This window comes from Erinaceus europaeus, chromosome 15, assembly GCF_950295315.1.
Source record: "Erinaceus europaeus chromosome 15, mEriEur2.1, whole genome shotgun sequence".
NCBI classification, from domain to species: domain Eukaryota; kingdom Metazoa; phylum Chordata; class Mammalia; order Eulipotyphla; family Erinaceidae; genus Erinaceus; species Erinaceus europaeus.
The window spans coordinates 28,075,941-28,098,238 of NC_080176.1; positions in this window are offsets into that span (position 1 = coordinate 28,075,941).

Below are 22,298 nucleotides of genomic sequence, written 5' to 3' on the forward strand. Positions count from 1 at the left end.
TTGAAATCTTGCTCTTTGCAGAGACTCAACCCTAAACTTCCAAGCCCCCCACCCAGTCCCCCTTGGCTCACACCCCCCACCCTGTAGAGCACCCCAGTATTCAGTCAAGTGCCTGGGGCTGGACAGGTGCTCCCCCCAGCACTCATTCTTGCTGGGGGTCTCAGCCTGCGTCCCCCAACTTCATCCTCACTTTCTCGCAGAAACCAAGTCCCTAGAGCCACTGGGTGCACTGCCTGCCCCCCGTCCGGTGGAGGGGGGTGGGCTCTGGTTTACAGAAGTGTGATACTCCAGGTGGAGAAATGCATTCCTCTGCGTGACACCCGTGCTCCCCCAACAGCGCCAAGGACCCGTCTACCCCCCCCCATGCCACTGTGGTTCTCCCCAGCCAGCGCCTGACAGCCTCAGAAGAGCACTTTCTCAAGGATCCTTTGACGCAGGGCCCCCAGAACTACGCCTCCCCGGGCTGCGCCCCCAGTCAGTGCGCCTAGAACACTGACCAGCTCCGCGCCCACAGCCGGCCTGCTTCAGGGTGCCGTGGGGTGTCACTGCAGGCTCTTCCTGCTTGGTCCTTGCTGAGGCCCTCCTAGCCTCACCTCTCCCCTCAAACACAGTGCCTGTGACTGCCAGCCCACCTCCAGCCTCAGCCTGGGGCAGTGTCATGGCTTTGGAGTTGGGGGGGGGGGTCTTTGGGGAAAACCACGTGGAAGCTTCAGGGCAGAGCACACACTTCAGCCAAGCAGCTCAATGCAGGACCCTGCCCGCGCTGCCTGGTCACATCAGCCCTCCCCACAATGGGGAATACCAGGGAGACTTCAGGGGGCTCTGCAGGCTCCCTGAGGAGGGAGGAGCCAGCCAGTCCCTCCGAGAAGGCCTGCAGCTCTGCTGAGCTCACCGGGCGACAGGTGGCGCCATAACCCACCTTTTGCTTCCCAGCCCCCGTTTCCCCCCCCCCCCCCCACCAGCAAGGGAGCAAGGGGTGCCCTCCACCACCACCCCCAACAGCACCCAGCCTCCTTCCTGCATCTGGGCTGGAGAGCTGGTCAAGCAGGAAATGTGGACCCGCCTGGGCTGGGGAGCCCCATCCTGCAGACTACCCCCTCATCTGGGGCTCAGAGCCTGGCTCCCCCTCTCCCAGCCTGGCTGAGACTTCCCCTTGAGACCTCCAGTCACTGCTCAGTTATGACAATGACAGGGAGACGGGAGCAGCTGACACAACTTGAAGTGGAGGCTAAGCAAAATCGTGTGTGTGTGTGTGTGTGTGTGTGTGTGTGTGTGTGTGTGTGTGTGAGAGAGAGAGAGAGACGTGAGCTCATGGTGGGGTCTAGTAGGCAAACATTCTAGATGGAACCAAAAGTCAACAGACTCCAACCAGCCATGTCTGTCTTACAAGTGTGATTAACTGTGACCTCTCACACCAAAGTGGGCGGCAGAGAGCACCAGAGTGAGTACTCCCAACCCCAGGCCACCCCTCTGTCCCCCCCTACCTCCACCAAGCTTGAGTGGAAGCATACTTCTGAGGGGGAGAAACGTGCAGAAAGGGAGTTAGACATGACCTCCATCAACACCGTCCAGACCCCCTGCCCATGGGGTGGAGGGCACTGTGTCCTCCCCCACCTTATCTGACCCACCTCCCCCCAGGCTGGAGCCCCTGGGGCAGAGGATGTGTGGCCCTTTCTTCCCTCCCCAAAACCCCGGCTTGTCGGGAAAGCAGGTCTCATCCAGGACCTGTCAGCATCCACTGTCTCCTGTGGCAGCAAAAGCCTGTGGCAGAGTCTGTGGCTTAGAGCTCTGCGGATGACAGACCTGAGGATGGTCGTCAGCCGGGGTTGTGTGACCAGCGTCGTGCTCCGTGTCCCTTCTCCCTGATCACGCTGTCATGGAGGAGAGAGGTGCTGTGCTGGGGTGACCAGAGGGTAGCCGGGGTGTGGCCCTGGGCTGAAGGTCACAGCTGTGTCACAGCTTCCCTTCCCCCGGCTCCCAGCAGCACCTAGACCCTGCCCCTGTGCTGGGCTGCACGCTCCGCCCCCCTGTCTGGGCAGCCCCTCTAGCGGGCAACACACACACACACACACACTGTCAATAGCAATATCCTCACACACAAAGAACCTCACTCAGCCTCCTGGAAGCGGCCGGGCCAGGGCTGTTCCCAACCTCAAGATTGCTCAGAACCCCCCCTGCCAGCACCAGGTCTGCCTGCAGCGGGACCTGGCTGCCACCTCCCTCTGGCCCACCTCACCTTCTGCCAGGGTGCCCTGGAGGTGGCCCTGCCCAGCCCCTGGCATCTGGTCCTTCCTCCAGACAGACGCCCCTTCTCCACACCCCACAGCTAGGTCCTGGGGTGTGATTCACAACCCCTGATCTCACTCTTCTGTATAGTCCAGTGGGTAGGTTTTATTCTTCACTAATGAAAAGGGAAGTGGGACAGAGAAGCAGAACATCACTCTGGCCTGTGCAGTGCTGGGGGTAGAGTCCACTGTGCCCCTCCTGGGATGCTTGGGGGTTGAGGGCGTTGTTGTTTGCTTAAACAACCAATTTGTGCAGCCCTATCTTAAAATACATATATCGGTTTTTTTGTTTGTTTGTTTTGTTTTTGCCTCCAGGGTTATTGCTGAAGCTCACTCAAATCCACTGCTCCTGGAGATCATTTTTCCCCATTTTGTTGCCCTTGTTGTCATTATTGTTATTGGTGCCACTGATGTTCTTGGATAGGACAGAGAAATCAAGATGGGAAGGGGAGACGGGGAGAGAAAGACACCCACAGACACCTGCTTCACCGTTTGTGAAGTGACCCACATGTAGGTGAGGAACTGGGGCCTGGAACCAGGATCCTTATGCCAGTCCTTGTGCTTCGCGCCATGTGTGTTTAATCCAGTGTGCTACCACCCAGCTCCCCCTTTTTTTTTGCCTCCAGGGTTATCGATGGAACTCGGTGCCTGCACTACAAATCCACTGCTCCTGTGGCTATTTTTATGATTTTTTTTTTTCCATAGGACAGAGAGAAGTTGAGAGGGTAGAAGGAGACAGAGGGAGGAGAGAAAGACACCTGCAGACCTGCCTCACCACCTGAGAAGCAACCTTCCTGCAGGTGGGGAGCCGGGGGCTCTAACCAGGATCCTTACGCTGATCCTTGCACTTTGCACTATGTGCGCTTAACTCAGTGTGCTACTGCCCGACCCCTCCCCTTTTTTTTAACTGAACAAGGCAGAAATGGAGAAAGGAGGGGAAGATGGAGAGAGAAAGACACCTGCAGACTTGCTTCACCGCCTATGAAGTGACTCCCCCCTGCAAGTGGGGAACCGGGGCCTCAAACCGGGATCGCCATGCGGGTCCTTGAGCTTTGAACTATGTGCACTTAATCCTGTGCACCCCCCCACACTTTATTTTTACTTGACAGGAAAGAGAGAAATTGAGAGGAAAGAGGAGATAGAAAGGGAGAGAGAAATAAAGACATCTGCTTCAGCACTTATGAAGCATCCTCCCTGCAGGTGGGGAGCAGGGACTTGAACCGGATCTTTCAGCATGGCGATAATGTGCACTTAACTGAGCACGCCGCCACCCCCGCCCACCCCCATCAGAGTTTTGTTTTGAGGGAAGAAATGTTTTTCAGTTTGAAGCTGACATTTGTTCTCCCTTTCTCTTCTTCCTCTCCAATCCCCCCATTTCTTTTTCTTTCTTTCTTTTAACTTTTTTATTATGTTTATTTTCCCTTTTGTTTCCCTTGTTGTTGTTGGGTAGGACAGAGAGAAATGGAGAGAGGAGGGGAAGACAGAGAGGTGGAAAGACCCCTGCAGACCTGCTTCACCACTTGTGAAGCGACTCCCCTGCAGGTGGGGAGTCGGGGGCTCGAACCCGGATCCTTCCGCCTGTCCTTGTGCTTTGCGCCGTATGCACTTAATTGTTGCGCTACCGCCCGACTCCTTTTCTTTTTTTGCTACAAGGTTAGCAAAAAAAACTGGGACTCATGACTGCATGAATCCACCACTCCTGGCCACCATTTCTTTCTCTCCCTCTATATAGAGGGACAGAGACGGAGAGAAGGAGAGACGCCCACTGCAGCACTGGTCCCCGTGCAGGCCCTCTCATGTGGCGGCCTGGGGTTCAGAGCCCCTGTCCCTTTTCTATTTCACCTTCTTCCCTTCTTGAGATTGTGTCCTTTCCAGCACAGACACTTTAAAGAAGCCCAGATGTATCTGTCTGTCTGTCTCGGTTTTATGTTGGTGCTGCCATCTCGGAGCGGTCACTGGCATTCCAGGCCGTGAAGATAAGACTGTGTGGGGGGTTTTGTTGCTGTTGTTGGAGAGAGAGAGAGAGAGAGAGAGAGAGACTGAGAGACACCTGCAGACCTGTCTCACCACTTGTGAAGCACCCCCCTTGAAGGTGGAGAGCAGGGGACTCAAACCCTGATCCTTGCACATAGTATTATGTGTGCTTAACTGGGTGCACCACTGCCCAGCCTCCTGACTGTATGTTTTCTTTGAAAACTTTCATGACTTTAGGTAGGTGACTCATGTCAGTCAATTTAAAAAAAAAAATTTTTTTTTTAAATCTATTTGTGAATGAGAGGAGGAGAGAAAGAACCAGATAATCACTCTGTCACATGCTGGGGATCAAACACAGGACCTCATGCCCTCTGGGTCAGGCCCACTACCTACTACTCAGGTTTGAGCCCCAGCACCACATGACGGGTGCTATAGCAACAGAGGAAACTCTAGCACTGTGGTGTCTCCACTCTATCTGAATGAGAAAGCAGCCATGTCTGAGTCCCCACCCCCTACCCCCACCCACAGAGTTCCTATGAGCCAGAAAAGGAGGAACACAGCCTGGGGCAGACTCTGAACCCCAACCAGTCTCAACAGGGAAAGCCAGCTGGGATCAGCAAGGATCATGAGCAACGCAGGAGGACTTCTCAGAGGAGGCTGCTTTGAGCCCACTATGCAGCTCAGGAGCAGAGGGGTGCTCCCAGCCGGTGACGGGCTCAGGAAGGGCGAGGCGGTGATGCTGCCCGCCCCCCATCCCGCTGACCTTGGGGTCCCCGGGGCCCGCCCGGAGATTTCTGCGCGTCAGCAGAGCGGAAACGGGGCGCAGCGCCAACCCCGGAATAAGCGGCCTGGCGGCGGCGGCAGCTCCCCGAGTTCGGTTCCGCCCGCGTTTGTGTTGGCAGCCGCCCTGGGCGCGCGGCCGGCCATGAAAGGGGCCTCTGTCTGCCGCCCTCCCCCGCCCTGCACAGGGGCGCTTGGCTGCTCCCTGGCTTCCAAAAATACAGAGAAAGCGCCAGACAGAAATGCTTGTCTTCTTGTGCGCCCCCAGGTGCCCCGCCCACTCCTGCTGGTCCTGGTGGGGGGACACGAGTGGCCCTTCTCCAGGCAGGCCCACTCGCCTAGCCCAGGTCAGTGGGGAGCAGGGGTCGCCTTCCCTGGGGTCCCTGCCCAGACCCGGCCAGAGTGCTGTCCTCAGTGTTCAAGCCCCACTGTGCCCTCAAGGACAGCAGCCCCCCAGGGTCTGTGCGGGGGATGAGCCCATATGTGGACCAGAAGCAAGGACATGACAGGCAGGCAGGGCGTGTTACTCCCTCTCCCTGTGGGCATCTTACAAATGCTACTGAGGCCCAACCCCCAGCACCCAGGTTCTTCCCTTTCTTTCTTTCTTTCTTTCTTTCCCTCTTTTTTTGTCTCCAGGATTATCTCTGGTGCTCGGTTCCTACACCATGAATCCACTGCTCCTGGAGGCTATTTTTTTCAATCTTGTTGACCTTGTTGTTGTCATTGCTGCTGCTGTTGGATGGGACAGAGAGAAATGGAGAGAGGAGGAGAAGACAGAGAGGGGGAGAGAAAGACAGACACCTGCAGACCTGCTTCACCGCCTGTGAAGCAACCTCCCCTGTAGGTGGGGAGCTGGGGGCTTGAACCCAGATCCTTATACCAAGTCCTCATACTTTGCACCATGTGCGCTTAACTTGCTGCACTACCACTGGGCCCCCTCGCCCCTTTTTTGTGCTGTGACCTCAGAGCCTGCTCCACTCACAGGCTGGAGAAAGGGGGCTCCTGGGTGCTAAGGGAGACATGCCCCCCATCCCAGCTCAGGAGGGTCCATGTTCTCTTTATTTATTGGGGGCTGAGTGTGGGGGGGAGAGCACTGCTGAGCTGTGTTACATGACAGTGCCAAGGACTGAACCTGCAGCCTCTGGGGTCTCAGGCCTTAGAGTCTGGTGCACTGACTCTATGCTATCTGCCCAGCCTAAGTAGCACATTCTTGCTTTTTTATACAATTCCTTTTTCCTCCATGCAGCTTGCAACTGCAACGACTACTGTTGAGAAGTAGTCAGGACCTGGGGAGAGAGCACAGTGGTTCTGCAGAAAGTCTCTCCTGCCTGAGGCTCTGCGGCTCCGAGGCCCCGGGTTCAATCCCCAGCATCGCATGTGTCAGAGTGATGCTCTGGTTCATTTTGTTTTGGTAATCACAGATGTATAGCTCTGGGTATAAAGTACAGTTTATACCCAGAGTATACAGTTTATACTCCCTCCCTCTTTTTTTTTTTTTTTTTTAAAGATTTTATTTATTAATGAGAAAGATAGGAGGAAGGGGGAGCCGAGCCGGGCAGTAGTGCTCCTGGAGACCATTTTCCCCATTTTGTTACCTTTGTTGTCATTATTATTGTTGTCACTGCTGTTGTTGTGGTTGGATAGTACAGAGAGAAATGGAGAGAGGAGGGGAAGGCAGAGAGGGAGGAGAGAAAGACAGACACCTGCAGATCTGCTTCACTGTCCATGAAGCGACCCCCCTGCAGGTGGGGAGCCAGGGACTCGAACCAGGATCTTTGTGCTTCATGCTATGTGCACTTAACCCACAGCGCTACTGCCCCATTACCCTCTTTTTTTTTAAATAGATGTTGGAGTGTCTTTCCCTCACTCCTCCTACTTCTGTTATTCTGAAAAAGTTGGATTGGAGCAGTGTAGTTCAGGAGAGAGAGAGACAGAATGAGAATCATGCTTCCTCAACTGTACTTTATACCCAGAGCTATACATCTGTGATTACCAAAACAAAATTAATGACTAAGGGGGGCCAGGCTGTAGTGCACTGACCTAAGCCCACATGGTATGAAACTCAAGGATCCCAGTTCAAGCTCCCAGCTCCCAGCGGGGAGGTGAGGGGGCAGGTGTTTCACAAGTGGTGAAGCAGATCTGCAGGTGTCTCTCTCTCCCCTCTCTATTCCCCTGCCCCCTCCTCTCAATTTCTCTCGGTCCTAAACAACAAAATGGAAAAAATGGCCACCAGAAGCAGTGGATTCATAGTGTTGACCCCGAGCCCCAGTGAAAACCCTGGAGGAAAAACAAAAAAAGTACTCATCCACTTTAATCCATTCAGTGTGTGAAAATAACCACACTGGAAAAAAATGTATATATTATTAGGAATTGAACCACAGAACAGACTTATGGAAGGATAAACCACAAATCATAAAGTTTGCATGGGAAAGAGATCAGAATACTGATGCCACCCTCTGCGGTGCCGAGGATCGAACCTGAGGCCTCAAGTTTGCAAGGTGAGCCCTTGACCTGCTGAGCCACCGCCCCAGCTGTGTAAAATTCAGTCACCCAGACAGGATCCCACCATACTCAGCATAGCCATGCCACGGTCACCACGCTCAGCTTCTGATCATTCCAACACCTCCAAAAATATCACAACAAACTTAGAACCTGTTGCTGTCTCTCCTTTAGCCCCTGTCCCTCTGAGACTACAGCAGAGACAGATCTGCTTAGCCTCTTGAAGAAAAGTGCCTGCACTGGACATTATCTACAAACTGTATCACTGACTTCCCCACTCAGCACCATGTTTTCATTGTCATCCTCATGGTAGTGTGGATCAGGACTTCTTTTTCACGGCTGACTAATATTCCCTTCTTTGGATTTACTATATTGGGTCTATTAGTCCTCACTGGATGGATAATCAGGTCCACTTAGCACCTTTGAACTGTTAAGAATTATCCCACCAGATAATTTATAGCAGATGCATTTATAGCAGGTCTTTCTGTGGCTGTGTGAGTTCATTTCTTTCTTCTTTCTTCTTTTTTTAATTGGCGGTTAATGGTTTACAGAAAATACAGTTGTTGGTACTTGTGCAAAACTCAGTTTTCTGCAAAACACTCTCACTCCCAGTCTAGGTCCTCCTCCACCATCTGAAAGCCCCAACCCCAGAGTCCTTTACTTTGGTGCAATACATCAAACCCTGCCCAAGTTCTGCTTTGTGCTTCCCCTTCTGTTCTTATTTCTAAATCTGTCTATGCATGAGATCGTCCTATATTCACCCTTCTCTTTCGGCTGATCTCAGTTCACATGATTTCTTCAAGTTCCATCCAAGCATCCAAGATGAGGTGAAGAAGGTGAATTCAGCATTCTTTTTTTTTTTTTTTTGCCTCCAGGGTTATCACTGGGGCTCAGTGCTGGCACTATGAGTCCGCTGCTCCTGGTCATTTTTCCCATTTTGTTGCCCTTGTTGTTGATGTTGTTGTTGGATAGAACAGAGAGAAACCAAGAGACGAGGGAAAGACAGAGAGGGGGAGAGGATAGACACCTGCAGACCTGCCTCACTGCCTGTGAAGCGACACCCCCCCCCCCGCACAGGTGGGGAGCCAGGGGCTTGAACCAGGATCCTTATGCCAGTCCTGGTGCTTTGTGTCATGTGTGCTACCACCACCCAACCCCCATGATTTCATTTATTTTGGGGAGCTACCTAGGAGACAAATTGCTAGGTCCTGCAGTAACAGCTGCTTTGCAGAACAACTGTGTGACAAGTTCTGGTAGCTGAGCCTGACCTCACTAGTTTTGTTTTTATGTTTATTTTTATGGAGGGAGGAGGAGAGAGATGTGATCTGGGAGGTAACACAGTGGATAAAGCACTGGACTCTCAAGCATGAGGTCCTGAGTTCAGTCCCTAGCATGAACCAGAGTGATGCCTGGTTCTTTCTCTCTCTCTCTCCTCCTATCCCTCTCATTAATAAATGAACAAAACATATAAAATATATTTATTTTAAAAGGAGTGGGAGGGAGAAAAAACAGAAGGGCATTTAAAAATATTTTATTAAAAAATAAAAATATCAAGGGCAACAAAAGGGAATAAGTAAACATTAAAAATAATAATAAACTAAAATAAAATGGAAATATTTATGAGAGCATAAAAACCAGAGCACCCCCCCCCCCAGCACATTTGATTCTGGGGACTGAACTCAGGACCTCCTGCTTGAAAGTCCAACGCTTTGCCTACTGCACCCCCTTCCCAGGCAGAAGGGAGGACCCCTACCTTGGCTACACTAGCCATCCCTTCTGGATGCCCTTCCCAGAAGGCCATGGGAAGGAAGCCAACCTTCTGGCCGTGGACGGGGCGGCGGCAGGTCTCTGTCCAAATACAGGCTTTTGCTGTACTTCATAAGTCTTAGTCCATTTTCTGGAATAAACGTGTCCTGGCTTGTCTTCGTCTGCCTTTATGACTATTTGCAGAAGCTTCTCTCCCGAGTGTGCAAATTTACATCCCCTGGCCTCTGTTCACCCTCGGCCCCCAACACCCAGGCAGGAAGTTGGTCCCTGAGGCAAATCCAACATCCTAGTGACTCTCGGGGGACTTGTCGAATCCAGGGCGAATCTCTCCACCCCGATTCAGCACACCCGGGCTAGAGCTAGGGACTGGCGTTTTGTTTTATTTCCTTTTTTAAAAAAAATGATTTATATTAACGCCATTCTCACTACCAAAGGTCTGTGTCCCCACCTCCCCCCACCACCCCCAGCCCCTTATAGTGAAGGTAAATATCTACCCTCTCCCCCTACCCAGAGTTTTTTACTTTGTGTTTGTTTTTTAACATTGCACTTAATTGTTTTGATTTGATTTGATTTGATAGAAATCAAGAAGGAACAAGGAAACAGAATGAGAGAGAGAGAGACCGGCAGCACTGCTTCACCACTCTTGAAGTTTCTCTCCTGAAGGTAGGGACTGGGGGCTTGAACCTAGGTCCTTGAGCATAGTAATGTGTGTTTAACTAGGTATGCCACTGCCCAGCCCCAGAATTGTGGGTAAGGGCCGCTTGCTGGCCCCTGGACCACACTTCGAGAAGCCCTGCTCCAGCCACCCTCTCTGACACTGGGCCACAAACACATCTAACCTTCTGCAGGGCTGTCAGGCTCATTGCAGTAACATCTGCAAAGCATTTTGAGAAGTGTGTTTGGCTAAAGCCTGGCCTGCATGTTAATATGCCCCAAAGTTGCCTTAATATAAAGGTTTTTTGAGACACTTGAACGTTCATACCATGGCTTGACATTCTGACTTTTCCAGCTCGCGCTCTCTCTCTCATTTTTTTTTTTTTGCCTCCAGGGTTATTGCTGGGGCTCAGTGCCTGCACTACGAAGAATCCACTGCTCCTGGAGGATATTTTTTCCCTTTTGTTGCCCTTGTTTTATCGTTGTGGTTATTATTGATGTCGTCATTGTTGGATAGGCCAGAGAGAAATGGAGAGAGGAGGCGAAGACAGAGGGGAAGAGAAAGACAGACACCTGCAGACCTGCTTCACTGCTTGTGAAGCAACTCCCCTGCAGGTGGGGAGCCGGGGACTCGAACCAGGATCCTTACTCCAGTCCTTGTGCTTTGTGTCACGTGCGCTTAACCCGCTGTGCTACCACCCAACTCCCTCTGTTCCTGTTTATTTTGACCTCTTCCAGAGCTTTTTGTGCCTAGATGATACCATCACTCCCAGAGGGCTCCTTCTTGTTGGGGGGTGGGGTGGGGACGGGACACCACAGCACGGCTCCACTTCCTATCAAGTTGCCCTTTGTATGGTGCTCTGCTTGAACACAGGACCTGCATGCCTGAGGACCCAGGTTCAATCCCTGGCTCCATATGTACAGGAATGTGCTTTTATGTCTTTCTGTCTGTCTGTCTATCCCTCTCTCTCTCTCTTGTCTATGAAGCACTACTATCTCAGGTGAAATAAATAAAATAAAATTTTAAATGTTTTTGTTTATTCAGAGCACAGCTCAACTCTGGCTCATGGTGGTGGAAGGGATTGAACTTGGGACCTTTGGTGCCTCGGGCATGAGAGTCTCTTTCCATAACCATTATGCTATCTCCCACCCTTAAAATGTTTTTAAAACACTTTTATTGGTTGGGGGGATTGTTTACAGTAAATACAGTTGTTGGTAGACACATAAAATTTCTCAGTTTTCTGGTGGCGGGTGGTGGTGCACCTGGTTGAGTGCGCATGTTACAATGCACAAGGACCTGAGTTTGAGCCCCCAGTCCCCACCTGCAGGGGGAAAGCTTTGCAAGTGGTGAAGCAGGGCTGCAGGTGTCTCTCTACCTTCTACTTCCCTCTCAATTTTCGGGCTGTCTCCATCAAATAAATAAAGATAATTGTAATAATAATAAATAGTCAAATAAAATTTCTCAGTTTTCTGCAAAACATTCTCACTCCCAGCTTCAATCCTCCTCCACCATTGGCCCAGAGTCCTTTACTTTGACGTAATTCTTTGAAATGTTTTGAAAGTGAGGAGCCGGCCATGGCCACCTAGTTAGGTGTCACGTGTTGCCATGCAGAAGGACCCAGGTTCAAGCCCCTGGTCTCCACCTGTGAGGGTGGGGAGGGCTTCACAAACAGTGACACAGGGCTGCAGGTGTCTCTCTGTCTTGCTCCCTCTCTATTTCTCCCTCCCCTCTCAGTTTCTCTCTGACTTATCAAATAAAATAAAATAAAATGTTGGGAGCTGGGCGGTAGCGCAGCGGGTTAAGCGCACATGGAGTGAAGTGCAAGGATCCGCAAGGATCCCGGTTTGAGCCCCCGGCTCCCCACCTACAGGGGAGTCACGTCACAGGTGGTGAAGCAGGTCTGCAGGTGTCTATCTTTCTCTCCCCCTCTCTTTCTTCTCCTCCTCTCTCCATTTCTCTCTGGCCTATCCAGCAATGACAACATCAATAACTACAACAACAATAAAAAAGAACAAGGACAACAAAAGGGAAATTGCTGGGATAGCCTGAGGGTGCTTCTTCCCACACGTGCTCTCTGGGTTGGAGAGAACTCAACTGGAGCCAACCTAGGCTGCTGCGTGGGAGAGGGATCAGGAACTCGTGTTGGCTAGCGTTGCAGGAGAGAGACTCTGGGACTGGCGGAGCCGGAAGGCAAACCAATGTGTTTAATCAGGAAAGAAGATTCTTTTATACATCCCAAGAAGGAAGTGGTAGGGTGTGACTAGGAGAAGGGACAGTGTGAAAAGAGAGTTTGAACCAGTGGGGATTAAACCAGTGCCCTGCAGGCAGGATGGGTCTCAGGTAAAACAGTGATTATGTAAATAGACCACAGTTAAGCAATGGAGCAAGGGGGAGCTGGCGTACTGCCCAACAGAAAATATTTAAAAAATAAATAAAGTAAAAATGTTAATTAAAAAAAAAAGCCAAGTTGTAGTTAGAAAGGAGAAGAAAGAACTGCGGAGAGGAGTTTTCAAGTCTGATCTCCAAGGGAGAGAACCCCAGGGACGACGTCCTAATATTCCTGAAGCACTTCACCCGCCATCCTGGTGCCTGATTTCACTCATTCAGTTGTGTGTCTTTGACATTTTCAGATAGAAAGAGAGAGAGGGAGAGAGGCCACAGCAGCAAAGTCGCCCCCTGTGTGGTGGGAGCTGGGCTCAAACCTTGGCCCTATGTAAAGCAGGCGTCCTGTCCAGGTGAGCTAACTTGCCAGCCCCTGAGATTTTAATTCTTCTTCACAGCTGCAACTTTTCTTTCTTTATTTATTTCTTCCTTCCTTTATCTCTTTCTCTCCTTCCTTCCTTTTAAAATGTATTTTATTTGTTTTAGTTTAATGAGAAAACAGCCCTGCTAAGTTCTGGCTGATGGTGCTGCTGGAGATGGAACCTGAGACCTCAGAGCCTCAGGCAGGAGTCACCTTCTTCTTCTTCTTTTTTTAATATATAATTTTATTTATGTTTTATATTTATTTATTTATTCCCTTTTGTTGCCCTTGTTTATTGATGTAGTTATTATTGTTGTTATTGATGTCGTCGTTGTTGGATAGGACAGAGAGAAATGGAGAGAGGAGGGGAAGACAGAGAGGGGGAGAGAAAGACAGACACCTGAAGACCTGCTTCACCGCCTGTGAAGTGACTCCCCTGTAGGTGGGGAGCCGGGGGCTCGAACCTGGGACCCTTACACCGGTCCTTGCGCTTTGTGCCACATGCGCTTAACCTGCTGCATATCAATAACAACAATAATAACTACAACAATAAAACAATAAAGGCAACAAAAGGGAATAGATAAATAAATAAATACAAAAATATATATATTTAAAAGAAGAAGACTCCTCCTGCCTGAGGCTCTGAGTTCTCAGGTTCAATCTCTAGCACCACCATCAGCCAGAACTGAGCAGGGCTCCGGTCTCTCATTAAACTAAAGCAAATTAAAAAAACAAGGGCAAAAACAAAGGGAAAATGAATAAATAGTAAAAAAAAAAGAATTATTTAAAAAATTAATAAAATATATTTAAAAAGGAAGCATCACTCTGGCATTTGAGGTGGTGGGGATCGAGCCTGGGTCCTCTTTCATTCAACTCCTATGCTCTACCCTTTGTGCCAACTCCGTGACCACAACCTCCTAGCCTGTCCTGACCCTCTTGGTGTAACCTGTGAGCTCCCTGGCCAGGCACCAACAGTGGCCGTAGCCAGTGCTCTGTGCTCTGCACCAAGTGTGGGCGCCATCATGACCCCTCATTTTGCAGGTGTTGGAAGTCAGGCACAGAGAGGGCAAGTATTTTCTCCAAGGTCACATAGCTCCTTCAGAGCCAGGATCCAAGCCCAGATGACTCTCAGGTTTCTGCTCTTTGTCCTGTCACTCTGAAAGTCGCCGGGATGTCCTTGTCCAACACTGGGACACTCAGCCCTGAGAGAGTATCTTCCCCCAGGAGGAACCCCATGAATGTATGAGGGACAAAGGCAGGGACTCTGGAGCATGGGATTATCTATTTGGTCTCAGCAGAGACTCAGGAAAGAGGGACTTGTGGGGTCTCGGGGGTTAGGGTGTGGGCAGCCAGGCCCCCTTCCCCATCCAACTGTGATCTCAGCCAGGGCTGGAGCCAGGCAGGAAGGGGGCCAGGCCCCGGGAGGGCAGGGGAAGTCACCCTGCCACCCTCCCCAGGGCTGGCCAAAGCCACTCAAGCACATCCTGGGCATCATGGGACAGACACTGAGGGTGGCCCTGTGACAATATTGCACTGGACAAAGGAACCAATCAGGGCTGGAGAGAGAGCTCACTGGGCATGATGCCTACGCTTCCAGGTATGAGTCCCTGCACCACATGGGAGGATCTCTGGCAACAGAGGAAGCTCGGGTGCTGTGTTGTCTCCATGCTCCCCTCTCACTGTCCATCTGAAAAAAAAAAAAAAAGTGGCCCGAGCAGTGATCCCACATACAAGTAAGGAGACATCCAGGGCTTTCTACTATGGCCAATGTTATGAGGTATGGTCCCAGAGTCCCCAGTTCAAGTCCCAACTCCTGCTTCCTCCCTAGAAGAAAGGGGGGGTTGCTTCCTCATCCAGACCCATGTCCTTCCCTGGGCCCCCACCCCAGAGATGCCACCCAGAAGGCTGTGGCCCACCCAGGGAGAAGCGTCGCACCCCTAGGGCCTCAGACTTGTCCCACCTCAAACCCCAGCCTCCAAAGTCTTGGGGAAGGGAGGCTGGATATGGCAGGAGAGAAGGCCAGGGGGATCATGCATCCCAGAAAGGGGGTTCATTCAGAATGAATCCTGCATCTTGTTCTAAGGAGACCCCAGTCTCCCCAACATGAACCCCCAGAGCCTGCCTGCCTAGGGATGCCCCCCCCCCGCCCCAACCCTGACTGGGGGACTCCTAGGCTGTTCTGCCCCCTTCTGCTTCACTTTCACCCATGTCAGATAACAGCACCCTAATGAAGAGTGGGGATGCTCACTAGGGGTTCAGCCCCATGCCCCCCACCCTGCCCCTTCATTCTCATCTACTGCCCAGCTCTGCCCTTGCCACTCTGACCTGCAGCTTCCCACTGTTTCCCCCAACCCCAGAGGTGCCCATCCCCATCCCCTACTTGAGGCAGCAAGCCTGGTGGCCAGTGGGGAGGAAGCGGTGGAAACTCCAGCCGCTGGTCAGAGGAGGCCTGCCAGGCCAGGGCGGAGGGCTGGCATGTGCCAGGCCCCAAGGCTATTTTTACCTCTGTGAGGAAACGGCATGATTGATGGCAGCCTGGGCCGCTCCAGGGCTGGGTTATAAATACTCCGCTTGTCCACATGTGGCCTTTCTGGGGTGTCCTCTGCATCACTGTCAAACCCCTTGTGTGGCGTGACCCCCCCAATACTCTGGCCCATGGTGGGAGTGAGATTCTCTGATGTTTTCAGAGTAATGATTCCTTCAAACAGAATGTGAGGAGAGGTTTTGGACAGGCTGCGGATGGGGGGGGGGGCAGGAGGAGATAAGGGGGGCAGGAGGAGATAAGGGAGACAGGAGAGGACAAGGGAGACAGGAGAGGACAAGGGAGACAGCAGAGGACAGGAGGGGACAAGGGAGACAGGAGGGGACAGGAGGGGATGTGGCAAGTGGAGACAGAAGGGGACAAGGGCATGGGGGGATGGGGGACAGGAGGGGACGGAGGAGGGGGTGGGAGGGGACAGGGAGGACAGGAGGGAATAGGGGGAAGGGGGACAGGTGGGGAAAGGGAACAGGAGGGGACAGCAGGGGATAGGGGACAGAAGAGAATCTGGCACAGGCAGGTGGAAGCAGCCTAGGAAAACCTTGGTCTCTCTCCCACTCGTGCCCACCTGCCCAGGGTGCCCACTCGGAAGATCCAGGCAAGATAGAGGGGCACTTCCAGGCCATGCCCAGGGCCCTCCTCTGCCACCCAGGACTGGCCCTGCCCACACCCCCTCCAGGTGACCCCCACTGGGATGTCCAGCTCAGGGATTCAGCAGCGGCCTGGTCTTGGCCACGCCCCCAGGTCCTCTGAGCCCCAGGCTTCCCTCCTAAAAATGGATGTGAAGACTTCCTTCTGGGGACCAGGAAATACTTGACCCAGTAAAGCGCACACTTTAGCTTGGGTGAGGACTGGGGTTTAACCATACCCCCCACACACACACCCCCACACCCCACACACACACCCCACACACACCCCACACACACACCCCACACACACCCCACACACACACACCTCACACACACACCCCTACACACACACACCTCACACACACACCCCTACACACACACACCACACACACACACCCCTACACACACACATCTCACACACACACACCCTCCACACACACACACCTCACACACACACACCCTCCACACACACACCCTCCATACACACACACACCCTCCACACACACACCCTCCACACACACACACACCCCACACACACCCCCTCCACACACACTCACCTCACACACACACCCCCTCCACACACACACACCTCCCACACACACCCCCACACACAGTCTGTCCAGCCCCATGCAGAAGCTTCACAAGTGATGGAGAAAGAGCCGTGGTGTCTCTCCCTCCCTCTCTCTTGCCCTGTCACCCTCTCTCTGGGGGGGAAAATGATGCAGCCCAAGCCCAAGCAGGGCGTAGAGGATAAAGCACTGCATTCTAGGACATGAGGTCCTGAGTTCAATCCCCGGCATCGCGTGTGCTATCGCGTGTGCTCCTCTTTTTAATAAATAAATATTTTTACAAAGAGAGAGCTGACCAGGACCAGTGGAATCACACAGGTGTGAAGCCCCAGCACAGTCCTGGTGGCAAAAAAAAAAAAAAAAGAAAGAAAGAAAAAGAAAGAGAAAGAAAGAAAAAGAAAAAGAAGTAGTTAAATAATAAAACTCACTCTTCCTGGAGGCCAGGAGGAGGTGGCTCAGTGGGTAGAGCGAATTCTTGCTTCATGAAGCTGGGTTCAATCCCCTGGATCTTACATGATGGAGCAGTGCTCTGGTGTTCATCTCTCTCTCTCTCTCTCTCTCTCTCTCTCTCTCTCATGCATAAAGGAAAGGAACAGAAATAAATACTGAAAGGAAAAGGAGCCACCTACTATACCTGTTTTATGCCAGGTGTGGAGTCGGGCTGGCTCCACCCCCATCCCACCCCCACTATAGTCAGGACCCCAATGGGACTCCGCCTCTTCTGATGGACCTGACCCCTCTCACTGTGAATTGGGGCTCTCTGATCAGAGCCCCCACACCCCACACCTTGCTTGCAGGTCGGGTCCCAGGCGCTTCCGTGGGCTCTGATTTCGGCAGTCATTTTTGCTTAGCAGAGAAGACCAGGTTTTGTTCTGGATCCGGGCAGAGGGAGCCCCCACCTTCAAACGTGCGGCTCTGCCATTCCCTTGGGAGAAGCTGATCTCGAGGACAGTGTCGCCTGCTGTCACTGACCAGTTTCTTAGGAAAATCATGCAGGTCGGAGGTGGTGGGTGAACCTGCAACTGAATTGGGGACCCTTGGGCTTCGCGGCCAGATGGGTGTTGTTCAGGGTTAAGCAGAGAGCGAGGGAAGGACCAGGAATGGGGGCGCCTAGGAGCCACTTCCTGCAGGCAGCCACTGCAGAGCAGACACAGGGGTGGGACCCTCCATCTACCCTCCACGACCACCCCCAACATGTCTCTCGAGGGAGTCTGGGGACAGCATGATGGGCAAGATGTCACCAGCTGGGCAGAGGGAAGGGGAAGGGCCCTGAGTTGAGTGGGCAGCAGCTGGGCTCTCTGCCTCTTTCTGCCAAGAGACAGAGACCAAGAAAGAACAAGGGACAGGGCTAGATAGCTTAATGGTTCTGCAAAGTGACTGTCATACCCGAGGCTCCGAAACCCCAGGTTCAATCCCCTGCATCATCATAAGCCAGAGCTGAGCAGGGGTCTGGGATGAAAAGAAAAGAACCAGAAGGTGGCTCTGGCACATGAAATGCTGGGGCTGGAACTCAGGACGTCCTGCTGGAGAGACCAGCTCTTTATCCACTGCACCACTTCCTGGGGCAGCCTAGGCTGTCTGTATGTCTGAAGGGTACAATTCTACACTTAATTTTTAAAAATATTTATTTATTTCCTTTTTGTTGCCCTTGTTTTTACTGTTGTTGTAGTTATTATTGTTGTTGTTGTTGGATAGGACAGAGAGAAATGGAGAGAGGAGGGGAAGACAGAGAAGGGGAGAGAAAGACAGACACCTGCAGACCTGCTTCGCCGCCTGTGAACCGACTTCCTTGCAGGTGGGGAGCCGGGGAGCTTGAACCAGTATCCTTACGCCGATCCTTGCGCATTACACCACGTGTGCTTAACCCACTGCGCTACTGCCTGACTCCCCATACTTAATTTTTAAAAATAATTTATTTATTTAGGAAAGAGAGAAGGAGAGGGAGAACTAGATCGTCCCTTGAAACATTCATTGTTGGGTGTTGAACTCAGGACCTCATGCTTAAGAAGCCAACACCTCATTTCCTGTGCCACTCCAGATCACTGTTTGTTTGTTTGTTTATTTACTTATTTTTTCCACTAGGGTTATCACTGGGGCTCAGTGCCTCCACTATGAATCAACTGCCTCTGGTGGCCATTTTTCTCCTTTTTTTCTTTCCTTTTTTCTTTTTATTTTATCTGATAGGGCAGAGAGAGATTGAGAGGGGAGAGGGAGACAGAGAAGGAAAGAGAAAGAGAGACACCTGCAGATCTGCTTCACAGCTTGTGACATACCCCCCCACAGATGGGGAGCAGGACCTTGAACCTGGGTCTTTGCTTATGGTGATAGTGCTCAACCAGGGGACACTGCCACCACTGCCTGGGCTCCTGTTTATTTTATTTTATTTTATTTTATTTTCCTCCAGTGTTATCACTGGGGCTTAATGCCTACACCACGAATCCACTGCTCCTGGAGGCCATTTTTCCATTTTGTTGTTGTTGTTGGATAGGACAGAGAGAAGTTGAGAGAGGAGGAGAGGGGGAGAGAAAGACAGACAGAGAAGGGAAGAGAAAGATAGACACCTGCAGACCTGATTCACCGCTTGTGAAGCTACTCCCCTGTAGGTGGGGAGCCCGAGGTTCGAACCTCGATCCTTGCATGGTCCTTGTGCTACTCATACTATGTGCGATTAAACCCGTGCACCACTGCTCTCCCCCCTTTACTTTTAGTGAGAGGAAAAAAGAAGAGAATTAGAGAGGTGCCAGGGCATGGATCAACTTTAGCCTGTGCGGTGCTGGGGATCGAAACTGGGTCCTCACACATGCAGTCCTGCACTCTACCACTGTACCACTTCCCTGGGCCCCTGCTGTCCTCATGCTAAAGCTGTGGAAGTTAAGGCCAAGGCAGCGGGTGACAGGCGCACACCCTGGCAGCAGGCAGCACCCACTCACCCCTGCAACTGAAGGCGGGGGAGGGGGGGTTACGGGGGGTTCCCTTCCTGGAGATCACAGCCCTGGGAGGTGGGGCCCTTCCGGCCCTTCCCCTCAGCTGCTGTCACCCCTCTGGGACAGACAGGCAGACAGGGGTCCCAGAGCTTGCTCTCTGGGGACAGGCTCCAGATGAGGCTGGAACTGCAGGCAGGAGACCTGGGGCAGTAGAGGAGGGAGCGGGGGCACCTCCACCTGTCCAGCCCCCAAACCCCGTGGCAGCTTTGTCTCCATGTTCCCAGCACGGGAAAAGAAAACCCCAACACCCCTCTTTCCACCCCAGGCCCCGACTTCTCTGTGTTTGTTTATTTACCTTGGAAGAGGCCCCAGGCCCAGGCAGGAAAGGGGCCGGTTCCAGGAGGCCAGGAGGGAACAAGGGGCCGCATTGTGCCGGGCGCAGGGAGGGGCACGGGCCGCCTGCCCAGACCAGCCAGTCAGCCCTGAAAGCGCTTCTGTGCAGCAGTGTGGGCTGGGGTGTGGGGTGGGGGGCGCGCGCACACACACACACACACACACACACACACACACACACACACACACACACACACACCCAAAACCTTCAAGTGGACAAGGCTGGGCCCACCTGGCACCTGGGTGGAGGGAGATGCAGGCGTCTGGTCCTGGAACCCTAGCTTCTCAGGGGTCTCTCCCTATCTCCCCCTTCCTCTCAATTTCTGGCTGTCTCTATCCAATAAATAAAAATATTTTTAAATTATTTATTTATTCTCTTTTGTTGCCCTTGCTGTTTTATCATTGTTGTGGTTGTTATTGTCATTGTTGTCATTGTTGTTGGATAGGACAGAGAGAAATGGAAAGAGGAGGGGAAGACAGAGAGGGGGAGAGAAAGAGACTCCCCTGCAGGTGTGGAGGTGGGGGCTCGAACTGGGATCCTTATGCCGGTCCTTATGCCGGTCCTTGCGGTTTGCGCCACCTGTGCTTAACCCCCTGTGTTACCGCCCAACTCCCAATAAAAATAATTTAAAAAAAAATTAAAGGGCTGGGAAGACATTATTGTGGTTACACATAAATTTTCCTGCCTGAGGCTCTGTGGTACTAATAATCTCTCTCTCTCTCTCTCTCTCTCTCTCTCTCTCTCGTGCTGGGGCCTCATACTTGTACACTTTCATTGCTCCCTGCTAGACCTTTATTGCTTTCCTTTTAATTTCAAATAGAAATTAAGAAGGAAAGGAAGGAAGGAAGGAAGGGAGGAAAGAAGCAAAGGGGGAAAAGAGGAGAGACAGCATAGCATTGCTCCACCATTCATGGAGCTTCCCCTGGTGCTTATATGATGGTCCCATGTGGTACCAGGGCATAAGCCCAGATTATGTGCATAGAAAGGCATTACCAGGTGAGCTGATATTATTAGTACTTATTATTATCATTTTACCAAAGTACTGCTTGGCTCTGGCTGATGGTGGTGCTGAGGATTGAATTTGGGACCACAGAGCCTCAGGCAGGAAAATTTAATGAGGTCCTGAGTTCAATCCCCAGCATCACATGTGCCAGGGTGTCCATCTCTTTCCCATTAATAAATAGATACAGATAAAAAAAAAACTGTGTATAGTAAAGAAAATAGAAAGACCAGAATAAAAGAGAAATGATTGGGACCAGGTAGTAGAACACCTGGTTCAAGCCTCTGGCCCCCACCTGCAAGAAGGAAGCTTTGTGAGTGGTGAAATAAGTACTTCAGATGTCTTTCTTTCTCTCTCTCTTTCACTTCCTCTTAACTTCTCTCTGTCCTATCAAATAAAGGAAAAGAAAAAGAAAGGAAGGAAGGAATGGAGGAAGGAAGGAGAGGAAAAAATGGTTGCCAGTGGACTTGTCATGCAGGCACCAAGCCCCAGTAATAGCCCTTGTGGCAATAAAGAAAGACACACACACACACACACACACACACACACACACACACATCATCTGTTCCCAGAAGTGAAGGCTCTGCGTTTTCCAGATGTCACCGTTTGGGGGTCAGGCAGTGGTACACCTAGTTGAGTACACACAGTGCTGCATAAGGACCCAGGTTCAAGCCCTCACTCCCCACCTGCAGGGAGGATACGTAATGAGTGGTGAAGCAGGTCTGCAGGTGTCTCTCTGTTTCTCTCCCTCTCTATCTTCCCCTCCACTCTCAATTTCTCTCTGTTCTATTCAATAAAGTGGAACTAATGGCCTCTAGGAGCTGTGGATTCATAGTGTCAGCATAGAACCCCAGCGATAACCCTGGAGGCAAAAAAAAAAGTCACCTTTTGAGATCCTGGTGGTGATGCAGTGGGTAAAATATCAGACTCTCAAGCATAAGGCCCCAAATTCAATGCCTGATATCACATGTGTCAGAGTGATGCTCAGATTCACACAAATAAATAAACAAATAAATAAAATGTCACTTCTCTCCCAAATTAACCTATTATGTCATTAAGTTGGCCTCAAAATCCAATAGGTCTATGTATATATGGAACTAGATGGCTAAGCAAGGGAGAGACAATCAAAATAAAGAACAAAGGGCAGGGTGTCAGGGACACACCTGGTCTCAGCTGTCACCCAGCCCTTATCTTCCAGAAGCCAGACTCTGTGGTCTGAAGTGCGGCTTTGGCTTGGCAGCACCCATCACTTGCTGAGAAGAAGGAGGCCAAGAGATGGCTCCTTGCCAGCCTGCACTCCCAGCCACTCTCCACCCTGGGCATCTGCTCAGTTCTGGCTGATAGTGGTGCTGGGGGTCAATCCTACACTTGGGAGTCTCAGGCAGGAGAATTTTAGGCATCACCACTGTGCTCTCTCCCCAGCCCAGTGTAGTTAAGTTTTGCCTGGCTCCAGACCGTCTGTAAATGAGCAGTGTATGTCTGCTGGGCCTGCCTTTCCCACTCATTTTGATGGCTTGGTCCCGGCATGTGGGCGCCCGGA